The sequence below is a fragment of the Vipera berus genome (assembly GCF_964194415.1).
Source record: "Vipera berus genome assembly, chromosome: 1".
NCBI lineage: Eukaryota > Metazoa > Chordata > Lepidosauria > Squamata > Viperidae > Vipera > Vipera berus.
The window spans coordinates 53,988,682-54,001,585 of NC_138202.1; positions in this window are offsets into that span (position 1 = coordinate 53,988,682).

Consider the following 12,904-nt stretch of genomic DNA (forward strand, 5'->3'; position numbering starts at 1 on the left):
GGCAATAAATGCATTTTGGTCTTCATACACTTCTCATGCCCAATATTTAATTTATGTTTATGCTCCACCAAAGTTGTTGTTTGTTTCCTTCTCTTGTAAATTTCTTCAAATGGAGAAATGGAGGTGTTGTACTGAAGCTTCTCAAACTCTTGCTGTAGGTGCTGCAATTCATCTACACAAATATTTCCTTGAACAATCTTTTTTGATTCCTCAACTAGCTTTAAATTAAATTCCTGGACTCTTCTGGAGGAGCAGGCACCTTTCCAATCAGAGCCTGCATTAGTTATCAATTTACCGTTTTGAATTGCATTCTGGAAAGCAGACTCTGTTTCCAGAATTCCAGTGTTTCTGTTATCATTTTCTGAATCTGCACTAACAGTTTTTCCCCATTGGATTACTTTATTATTAAAATAACAAAAAGCATTCACATCCTGACATTCATATTTTGTTTGTTCATGGGCATGTTTAGCCTTATGTCTCTCTGCTTTAATATTTTTATTAGTTTCATGTTTTGTGAAATAATCATTATCATTAATTTTTTGATATATCTTTTCAAAATAATATGAAGTTTTATCAAAAATATTGCTTATAACATTTTGCCCTATATTAAAACTTCTCCCATTTTTGTTCATATGCACTACGTTTTTCTCACTTTTCTCATCTGCCTGGCTCATCTTTTCTGGCTTAACTTTTTCATGCCCATAAATAAATAGTTTATCTACATGGTGTAAATTTTTAAAACAAACTGTGTTGTCTTGTGTAAATATTTCATTATCAGGATTAACAACCAAATGGTGTCTGGTTAAACTACCTTTCGTGCACATAGGGGTGCGATCTATAATATGATTTACAGACTCAAGATGATGGGGGATCTCATCTGAGGAAAATTTGCTAGGATTAATCCTAAAACCTGATTTGGAACCTTCCTTCTGAATATCTAAATGTTGCACTAGATCTTCGCTGGCAAAAGTGTCTGCTAGACCATGTTTTTTAAGAAGTAAATTATTATAGTCCGTGATTAAACTGCATTTAGTTTTCTTCTGAGATGCTACTACAGATAACATTAGTGGTACTATTTCTTGCTGAAATTCCGGTTCGGTATCTCCAGTATTTAAAATGCCATCTTTTTGTTTATGTTGAGCTAAAATTTTAAACTCCTTCTCTTCTAAATTAGGTGTTAAATATGTTTTTGTGGTATATTCTACTTGATTTATATGCTTTATATCAGGCCTTGTACTCTTTATAATGCTTTTCTCGCTACCTGATTGATCAACCTGAGAAACTAAAACCTTTTGCTCACTTTTTAATTCTTTTTTATCTTCTTTTGAATATATTAGACTTTCATGCATGTGTGGTAAATACATACTTTTCTTAGAAAAAGCATGAAAATCAGGATAATGTGAGAGAGTTTGTTCTTGGGGAGCATAATTTTCAATAGTTTTTGCTACTGAAGAAATATCACAACTTTGAGCACTATCAGAATATTCTTCCATTGTTTCTGAACTGTTTACTTCATTGATTCTTTCACCTATCTGCATTTGTGCATCCTGAAAGTATTTCTTTGGCACATTGTGTGTGACAAAATTCAAATTATGTTTGACATGTCCATAAAATTCTTTTTCACATTGAAGCAATTCTTGACCTGCAGTGACCGGAGATAGCCCTTGCTGCTTTAATTTATTTGGATACTTTTCAGTTTTTTGCATCTTTGTGCTATCTTGTTGACTGTCAACAGTCAATTGCAAAATTTGTTTTGAAGCGTGAATTTGTACTTTTGCTCTTTTTTGAGAAAACTGAATCATACTTTCTTTAGTTATACTTTTGTTCCATTGATAGTCTTTATTATAACTTACGGAAAAAATGTTCACGGTACCAGGTGACATGCTTGCTACATTCTTCACCTCAAAAAATTCATTTTCTTTATAAGAATCTGTAACACCTTCTTCTGTATCATTGTTTGTATATTTTTCTGAATACAAACAAATCAATGGATCTGAAATATCAGTTTCCTTCATAACATCAGTGTAGCATATGGCAGGTATACTTTCATTCAAACCTTCTAAGTTTACATGTTTAATTTTGTTTATATATTGTTTTCTAGATAAGGAAACTCTCTTCATAGATTTATACTGTTTTGTTGATCTTTGCAGATTGAGTTGTAATTCTGAGGTTTTATGTGGTTTGTCAAAGTTTTTATCACATGTTATTTGATCCTGGAATAAACGTTCTACTATACATTCTGAAAAATGTTTTTCAGATGAAGGAAAAATTGTTTCTGATAATAACCTAGCATATTTTGCTACATTGGCACTGTCTGCATTGTTTTGCATTATTGATGAAAGAAAAAAAACATCTTTGTTGAAAATATATTCCTTCAGATTTGCTTCTTTTGCTGTTTTCTGACTTAACATGTTTTCTATTTTTTTGTTTTCTTGTAGTGATTCAATACTATTTTTAGACTGGCTATTTACAATCTGGGTTCGTTTAATTTCTTGCAAAGAATTTTTGGTTTTGCCTGGAAAGTTCTGAAAACTAAAGAGATCTTTATAGTAGTTAAAAGAAGAAATGCACTGGAAGTCTTCAGCTTCACTGTACTGTACTTCAGAATGTATGTTTGAATCTGGAGAAAAACAAATAGAAAATGGAGACTGAGCTAACTTCTTGCATGCTTAGTAATGCCTTGCTTTTCTTTTTCATTATTAACATAGGTTGCTTTAATATCTGCAGCATCATTGGAGTAGTTTTCATTAAAATCTTCATGACAATATTCTTCTTAGTATTTTTGCCTTTTTGCTCTCTATTTCTCTTTTATTCCACCCTTTTCTATTATAAGTCATATTTCTAATAAAGTTTCTTTTCTTCCCTATTATAGCTGATTTCCCAATGTCTAAAACAGCAATAGATATTTCACTGTCATCTGGAATATCCTTGCGCTGTGAAAAATTCCTTAAGGGTTCATCCAGCTCTTTGAAAAACAATTTTTCATGCATTTCCAGACTAATTTTAATTTTTTCTTGCATACTTTTAGAACTTCTTTCTACAGATGTTTCTGACATCTACAAAAGTGAATTTTCTACTTGTTCTTATTTTATCTGGTCCACCTATTTTCCCAACATTTTTTTTTGTTTCATATCTTGTTGCTCTGGTGGTGAATTAATTACATTTTCTACCTCTAGATGAGAATGTTTCTTGAATTCTAGAACGTGAATAATCTTATTTTCTGTATTAAAGTGTTCCTATATTTTCAAACTCTTCCTTTTCTGATCCTGACCCTTTTTATAATTAGCTATTTGTATATATTGATAGGAAAAACAGTATTTTAACTTAGAATTCTCTAACAGAAAGTGTGGTTTATTAACCTACTAATTCACCACTTTCAATGGTTTCTATATTTCACTAGCTTTTGCTGCTAAAGAAGACGAGAATGTTTTCCTGAGAAGTATCAGTATATTCTGTGTTTTCTAATTACATTTCGATAATATTCTGACTTAGTAAGAACTACTTTTTATTTTTTTTTATCTATACAAAATTTTGCTTCGCTACTTTTAAGTTGTTGGTTGTACTCATTAGATTTTAGATCTATCTCCAAAGTGCCTGCATTTTCTTTAGCTCTAATATACTGAAAATAGTATATTTGTAAAAGAGCTAATGGAGTAGAAAAACTGGAGCTTTTAAGAGCCTTTTTGGTTTTCTTCTGTAATTTGAGTATCTATTGGAACAAAATTATCTATACTGTGAGAAGATGGAAGCTGTTCTACAACTGAGCTCTGAATAGCTGGAGATTCATGCCCTAGCCTAGCCAATTAACTGATGTAGCCTTATTAACTTCAGTTATATTATTATATAAGCTTTCATACAAACCTGACTGGCTTTTTATTCTTTCTGGCTCCGAAGTATTTTCAATGATTTGGTTCCCTGATACTGAATCTTGTTCTGTACTGGAAGATTTTAGATTTTCAGCAAGTTCAGTAGAAAAAGAAGCAGCTTCTGCATTCATGAAATCAGAATGTTCATTTCCTAGAGGAAAGTCAGTATCTGTAATATCTGGGCTGGTAATTTCTTCATGATATTTTTCTTTCTTTTCATCTACTACCGATTCAGCCATTTGCTCTATGTTCTTTTTAACATATTTGCCTTGTTCTTCATAGAGCATTTGCTCTACTGCTGTTTCTCTCAGACCATCCTCCACTGAGACAGATTGTATGTTAGGAGGCAGTGGGTCTTCATTTTGACCTACTTCTCCATTTGCAAGCTGTTCTTTGTTTTTTTGAGCATAGCCAAAAGTTAAAATGTCATTTAACTTCAGATCAAACCAGTTTGATTCAGACAGTTCATTATCACTCTGTTTTTCTGTTCTTGCTTCAGAAGCTGCACTTCTGTCATGGTGACCAGTATTAAAAGCAGTGTTGGAACTGCTATGGAGAACTGGATCATTATCTTTGTACAGCAGATCACGTCCTGATTTTTCATTTCCAAAATGAAGGAAATCTGTCAAAGTGATCTGAAACCAGCTATGTGGCTCCATTTTACTTTCTTTGGGTTGTTTTTTAAAATCAGCGTTGTCAGCCACTGCTATTTTTCTACGTCTAAGTGTAATTTGTTCCGAAATCTCTGAGGATTTTCCAAAAGCCTCCTTATTTTCTTCCCTTCCCAAACCAAGCCAACTTGCGATACCAGAAACAGTCCAAGTTGACTGAGTTGGGACCGGGTTCAGAACCATGGTGATTGGATCCTCTTGCTGGTTAGACTCATCTTGGTCAGTCTTGCTATGACTGCTATATTCTTTTGGGATAGAAGTATCTGGGAGCCTCATGATTTCATCCTCGGGCATGTTACCATCAGTGAAAAGAGATACATGCTCATTATCTTCAGCACGACGATTAAATATGCTGTCTTCATTTTCAAAAATATATTCCTCACCATCAAGACAAAGGAAATCAGTTTCCTAAAAATTAAAATACACATAACATGATTGTATTATTTTTTTACTTATTTAAAACATTTATCATTTACCTATCTTTCCTCACCCATAAAAAAACATTTGAAAGCCCTTTGAGAAGGCCTCTTTGTACATTATTAACGCTCTCTTTCTCTGTCTCTAAGTAGTATATAATTATTAAATATAAATATATAAATATAAATAGCAGTAGTTAAGAGTTTTGTCCTATAACTTTGTATCATTATCAGTAAAGGATAAAAAGTGATGTGGAAAGGAGCTCTGTTGCTGCAATGAGTAACTTCAGTCTGAGCTATTAAATATTTTTCAGACTTTTTGAAATGGTTTAATGCTGTTCTAGAATAATGTTGCTTTCCAGAATAGTGCTATTTTGGAACAACACAAAAACTTGCTATTAGCTGATGGGTTCCCTTTGATTACACTGATGCAAAACCTTTCGGCAAAAACTGAGCAAGTTTTGACAAATAAACATAATTGTCTAACCATCTGTCAGAACCTGCCTTCTCCTCCTCCCTATCCCTCCTTAAGGTGACTGGTGATGTTTGGTGGAAGAGGAAATGAAGCTAGCACAATCCACAGTCATTTTCCTGAACTTATAAACACTTATAAAAGCCCAGTCTAGCACAATATCAACAAAGAAGAAAAATAACAGCTCTCAAAAGAAACCAGCATGGCTGCATAAATTGAAAGACAAAAAGAACAACTATAAAAAGAGGGACACATAACTAACTCAGAATATCAGCAAATAGCCCGAGCCTGCAAAGACGAAGTGAAGAAAGCTAAGGCTCAAAATGAACTAAGGCTTGTGACAAAAGTCAAAAATAACAAAAAAAAGCTTCTTTCAACATGTAAAAAACAAGAAAAAGGTTAAGGAAATGATTGGTCCATTAATGGGAGAAAGTGGCAAGAAGGTGACAAGCAATAGGGAGAAAGCAGAACTGCTTAACTTGTTTTTGCATCCGTGTTTACACAAAGGGGAAAAAAACCAGCATGGAGCTTCTGCATTGTGCCTCCAGGCCAACTGACAGAACTAGGCCTTCAGGCTTCTAGGAAAGAATGGAAGAAGATCTTACCCTAGGGTAGGATGTTCCAAAGGATGGGCACTGGGTCAGAGAAGGCTCTTCTGGATTCCAATAGTCAGAGTTCTTTGACCAATGGGATCCACAATAGGCTCTCTGTGTCAGCACAAGTAGAATAGGCTTGTCCTAGTGGGATAAGGTAGATTCAGGTAGCCTAGTCCTATGTTATTAAGAGCTTTAAAGGTGATAATGCCTTGAGCTGCACCTGGAAGCAGACCAGTAGCCTGGTTTTTAATTGACTTGATGTTTGTTATGTTTGTCCCAAGTAGAATTGGTTGTGAGAAACATCACATCAATTAAAAATCAGGATCCATGAATATTTAAACTAAACAGCAGGGACAGTGAGTTAATTAATACAGAACATCCCTGTCCCCGGCAATCTAAAAATTAAAGGGCTATCAGTGCATGTAACATAGATGTGTGTGTGGACAAGAATATCAACCTTGCTGTCAAGCAAAATCAAGCTTCTAATAGCGAGTGCCACACAAAGTGCACTAACCAAATAGGTGGTAAGACAATAGGGGAACTCAGGCACCACACAGGTCATGTAGAAAGTAAACACAGGGTCAGTCATAAAGGACTCAAATGACTATACACCAATGCACAGAGTATGAGCAATAAACAGGGTGAACTAGAAATTCATTGAGGGCAGATATGATATTGTCCCCATTACAGAAACATGGTGGGATGAAACCCACAAATGGAACACACAGCTAGAGGGATTTAAATTATACAAAAAACCAGACCAAATAAAAGAGGTGGAGTTGCCCTCTATATAAGAAATAACTACATCTCTACAGAAATAGAGCACAACAATGATGAAAACTGTAAACTTGAATGCATTTGGGTCAATATAAAAGGGAGAAAAAATGACATTGCCATAGGTGTGTACTATAGGCCACCCAACCAAACAGAGGAAATAGATGAACTTTTTGCTAGTCAGCTAACCAAGGTATGTAGGAAGCACATCACAATAGTAATGGGGGACTTTAACTACCCTGACATCAACTGGGAGACAAACTCTGCACCAAGTGGAAGATCAAATGGATTCCTTACAAACCTAGCAGACAACTTTGTCACCCCAAAAAGTAGAGAAGGGAACTAGGAGATTAGCCATTTTGGATCTAATTCTCACTGATAGAGATGAAATGATAGAAGGTGTTGAAGCCACAGGGACCTTGGGAGGAAGTGATCATGCAATATTAGAATTCAACATTATGGAAGCACAAGCAATAGAATACAGTCAAACTAGAGTCTTGGACTTTAAGAGAGCTAATTTCAATAAACTTAGAGCTTGGGAAGGATTCCATGGATGAGAATCCTCAAGGGAAAAACCACTCAAGAAGCTTGGGAAATTTTGAAAAGTGAGATAATAAAAGTCCAGTTTAGCACAATACCAACAAAGAGGAAAAATAACAGCTCTCAAAAGAAACCAGCATGGCTGCATAAAGAACTCTCTGATAAATTGAAAGATAAAAAGGACAAGTATAGAAAGTGGAAAGAGGGACACATAACTAACTCAGAATATCAGCAAATAGCCCGAGCCTGCAAAGACGAAGTGAAGAAAGCTAAGGCTCAAAATGAACTAAGGCTTGCGACAAAAGTCAAAAATAACAAAAAAAGCTTCTTTCAACATGTAAAAAACAAGAAAAAAGTGAAGGAAATGATTGGTCCATTAGTGGGTGAAAGTGACAACAAGGTGACAAGCAACAGGGAGAAAGCAGAACTATTTAACTTGTTTTTTGCATCTGTCTTTACACAAAGGGAAAAAACAGACCAACCTATCAAAAATAGTGCCATAAAACCAAATAGAAACACAAGTTAAGATAGGCAAGAAAATGGTTAGTGAGCACCTGTCCAGCCTAGATGAGTTCAAATCACCAGGACCAGATGGATTACACCCCAGGGTTCTCAAGGAACTGGCAGATGTGATCTCAGAACCACCGAACTATATTTTTCAAAGATCCTGGAGCACTGGGGAACTACCAGAGGACTGGAAAAGAATTGATGTAGTTCCCATCTTCAAAAAAGGAAAAAAAAATGGATCCAGGAAATTACCTATCAGCCTGGGAAGATTCTGGAAAAGATAATCAAACAATGAATCAGCGAGCACTTAGAGGCAAACAAAGTCATTACTAAAAGCAAACATGGGTTTGTCAAAAATAAAAATATGCCAGACAAATCTTATTGCATTCTTTGACCAAGTGACAAAATTAGTGGATCAGAGGAATGCTGTGGATATAATTTACTTGGACTTCAGTAAGGCATTTGATAAAGTAGATCACAAACTACTACTTGATAATATAGAAAAATGTGGGTTAGACAGCATCACCACCAGATGCATTTGTAGCTGGCTGACTGGCCGTACTCAGCATGTGGTCCTCAATGGAACCACATATACATGGAGGGAAGTGTGTAGTGGGGTGCCCCAGGGCTCTGTTCTGGGCCCAGTGCTCTTCAACATCTTCATCAACGATTTGGATGAGGGGATAGATGGGGAACTCATCAAATTTGTAGACGACACCAAGCTGGCAGGAATAGCCAACACTCCAGAAGACAGGCTTAAGATACAGGAGGATCTAGACAGACTTGAACACGGCGCTATCTAACAAAATGAAATTCAATTGTGAAAAAAGTAAGGTTCTACATTTAGGCAAGAAAAACCAAATGTACAGGTATAGTATAGGGGGTATCTTGCTCAATAGTAGTAACTGTGAGAGGGACCTTGGAGTCCTAGTGGACAATCACTTAAATACGAGCCAGCAGTGTGCTGCAGCTGCCAAAAAAGCCAACACATTGCTAGGCTGCATTAACAGAGGGATAGACTCAAGATCACGTGGAGTATTAATACCACTTTACAATGCCTTGGTAAGGCTACACTTGGAATACTGCATCCAGTTTTGGTCACCACGATGTAAAAAAGATGTTGAGACTCTGGAAAGAGTACAGAGAAGAGCAACAAAGATGTAACAAAAGCAACAAAGAGGTCTGGAGGATAAAACATATAAGGAATGGCTGCTGGAATTGTGTATGTCTAGTTTAATGAAGAGAAGGACGAGGGGTGACATGATAGCAGTGTTCCAGTATCTCAGGGGCTGCCACAAAGAAGAGGGAGTGAAGCTATTCTCCAAAGTGCCCGAAGGCAGGACAAGAAGCAATGGATGGAAATTAATCAAGGAGAGAAGCAACCTAGAACTAAGGAGAAACTTCCTGACAGAACAATTAATCAGTGGAACAATCTGCCTCCAGAAGCTGTGAATGCTCCAACACTGGAGGTTTTTAAGAAGAGACTGGACAGCCATTTGTCTGAAATGGTACAGGGTTTCCTACCTGAGCAGGTGGTTGGACTAGATGACCTCCAAGGTCCCTTCCAACTTTACTATTATGATTACATTGGCTGGCAGTCAAATGCCACCATCCTAAATCTTTAATCTCTACCCACACCGATAGCAAACAACACCAGTTTGATTGGAGCAACACTAAATTCATTGGCCACGCTACCACCCGCCATGCTTGTGAGTTCATCGAAGCCTGGCACTCCACAAGCAATTCCATCAACAGACATGTTGACCTACAACCGGCCTATGAACCCCTCAGAATCCAAATCAACTGCACAGCCAACCAGAGACAGCACCGACCTCAACCAACCCATGCAAGCCCCCTCCCCCCACCAATTCACCTTCCAATGACCCTGACCTGATGTATCCTCCCCATCACAAGACCCATCACAAGCCTCTCACTGATGACTCACACCTGACACATCACAAGATCCTCACTTGACACACCCAACAACCACACCTGAAGCCCTTATAAATAGAAGAGCATTGACACAGACATCCCCTAAAGTAAACTCTGCTGAAGATGTTACCTAGCCTGGTAACAAAACTTTTGGAAACCAACCCACAAGCTCAGGGAATGAACCTTCACCCTCATGTAGAACCATGGTGACAGATCATTTCACCCAATGGCTTCTTATAGAAGTTAAATAGAAAGAGCAGAGTGTATCAAGTTTTGCAGGACATGGCAAGTGAGCAATTGTGGGCTGGATTCCTCACTCCCTATTAATACCAATTGGGGCTGACCTTGGAGAAAGGAACTGAGCCAGCACAAAACTGTATTGCCCAGCCCCAACTCACGTAGCTGACCCAAAAGGATACCATGGTTGATGGCATTGAACGCTGAGATATCAAAGAGAGACAGAATGGTTGCATTACCACCATCCCACTCTCGCCAGAGGTCATCCATAAGTGCGACCAAAGTGTTTCTGTCCCATAGCTAAGCCAGAATCCTGATTGAAAGGGGTGCAGGAAATCCATTTCATCTAGGTCCCCCTGGAGCTGTGAAGCAACCACCTTTTCTACCACTTTCCCTAAAAAAGGAAGATGGGAGTTTGGATGAAAGCTATCCAGGGAGATCGGGTCAAGTGATGGTTTTCCTGTTCAGTCAGTGTGGCCCAGGCAAGCCTAAAGGTTGTGTACCAAGGATTTATATGAACAAATCAATACACCAAATTAACTTCTTGGGTTTTCTTTAAAATAATACTGCTAGAGAATTTGTGATGTTTATGAAACATTTTTATTTACCTTTGTGGGCACTTCTATTTCTTTTGTAACAAATACTTCTTCTGTGTGGACAGTATCCATTGGGAAATAACCAAATTCTTTGCCTTTCTGTAATAAAAGGGAAAATTACATTTATGAACACTGTGATTTCCACTTAAAATATTTATGAAAAAAATATTATAAGAGGAACCTCTAGAATTTTTTCCTCTTATATTTAATGAATAAAATTATTTTTCCATCAGGAAATATGCTCCCTTCTGGGTTTTTTTTTAAATAGAGAAACATTTGTTTTTAGTTTATATGCCATAGGACATTATCAGTAGTAGTCATGCTATTTCATCATCAGTAATTTTTCTTGAAATTATGTCAATAGATCTCAGTTTCAGTTTAGAAGGAAATAGTTTTATCACACCACCAACTCTTATGTTTTATCATAACAATTCTGTTTAAATCAAAAAGAAATTAGGATATGAACTACTGGCTAAAAAAGAACCAGAATTGTATAGGTTAACAGTGAGGAGCTACTCTTGTATCTCTTAACGTATTTTATCAGAAACACTGTCAATAATAATTGAAAGCATTCAAAAAGATACTAATCACCATATCAATAAGATATCAATAAGTATCACCATTAAGGCAGATATTATAATCTGTACAATACAAAAATATTTTGATCCACCAGATCAAGAGACAAAGTGACACAATACTAAGCCTGTTAATCTAATATTTAGCAATTAGATTCTTTACATCTGTTGGACCATCATGTTGCTTTTGGTTATAATGGCTAGAGCAAGATGGAAGTAACTTCCCTGTACATTTGGAGGGTACCAATTTTACCATGCTGTTAGTCCATCTGAATTAACCTCTGTGGTTAAGAGGCAACAAGCAACAAGAGGCATCTGCAGAAGAGGAGCAAATTATGAAAGCCATAAGCTCCTAATTTATACATGCACCATAATGTTACATAAACATACAAAAGAGTTTGTGTTGTGATAATGCAATGCTGCCTTCCTCCTTTTCACAAAAGTATCAGAACCTGTGAATTCTGAACAGCAGGTAAATCAGACCTTCTCTGGCTTTCAGTAAGCCAAAGGATGCCCAGCTGTAGTTGTGTGCATAGGCAAAAGGAATGTTTGATGATCTTAACGTTCCAAATGTATCCTCCTGCAAAAAAGAATGGATACCCCTGACGGAGAGATACTTCTATGATGCTCCTATAAGTCAATTAGAATGTTAGGTACTGTACATACATACCAATAGAATAATTCTGTCTCAGTCTGCATGGAAAGATCTCAGAAATCTAACTTCTTCAACAACACAATTTTACTTAGAAGAAATCCACTATAATCAGTAGGATTAATTGCTAGTAAAAGTGTAGGATTGAAGCTTAAATTAAAAACAATCAAAACCCAGTGTCTTCCCCGAAGCATTTCTTACTAGGCTTTTATGAGAAGAGCTGTAGAGACAGCCTTAATAATTGGTTGTTTGTTTGTGTGTGTGTGTGCGTGTGAGAGAGAGGGGGGGGGAGAGAGAGAGAGATTAAGCCTTTAAAGATAAAGGAAAATGGGGAATCTTAGAAGTTGGCAGGCTGATCTCTAAATTTGGAAGCTAATTAGGCTTAGTTAGTACTTCAGTGAAAACCAGTAAAGAATAAAATGAAAACGTAAATTTTTTTTTGGAAGAAATCAATTTCAAACTATTTTGTCAAGACAACTGCATGGTTGTACCCAGGTATTTACCAGAAGCAAAGATCAAAAGGAGTCTCTACCCTTTTTTTAGCTTACTAAGGCAAGCAGTAAGAGTGTCTTTTCTCCCAAGTCAAGAATGTAGCCTTTCTCCCACTACCAGGTAATAAAGAAATAATAAATTCAAAAACAAGCCTTTTCATGGTAGGCAATTGAGTATGAACTGAGTCAGGTAGAACCTTCGTTCTGCCTAGACAGAGACTCCTCTAAACTGAGCTCAACATGCAATGATTTTTTTAAAAAAAAACAACTTTCAAATAGAACCACAATTACTTTTTAAGTAGTTGGTTGCATATATTAAGTTTTGTGGGTTGCTGCCTAGAATGCAAATATTTTTTAAAGCATTGCATCAAAGTATATTTTGTCTAAGATCTAGAATATCCTGGGATTTCTGTTACTGAATCTAGTACAGGGGTGTCAAACTGTTGGTCAGTGGGCCAGTTGCATCATACAGAGGCTGCGCCCACCCCAGCACCGGCAATGCAAAAAAAACCTCGTGATACGTTGCAACATGTCACGCGACATGGCGAGTTTGACACCCGTGAACTAGAATAAGAATTA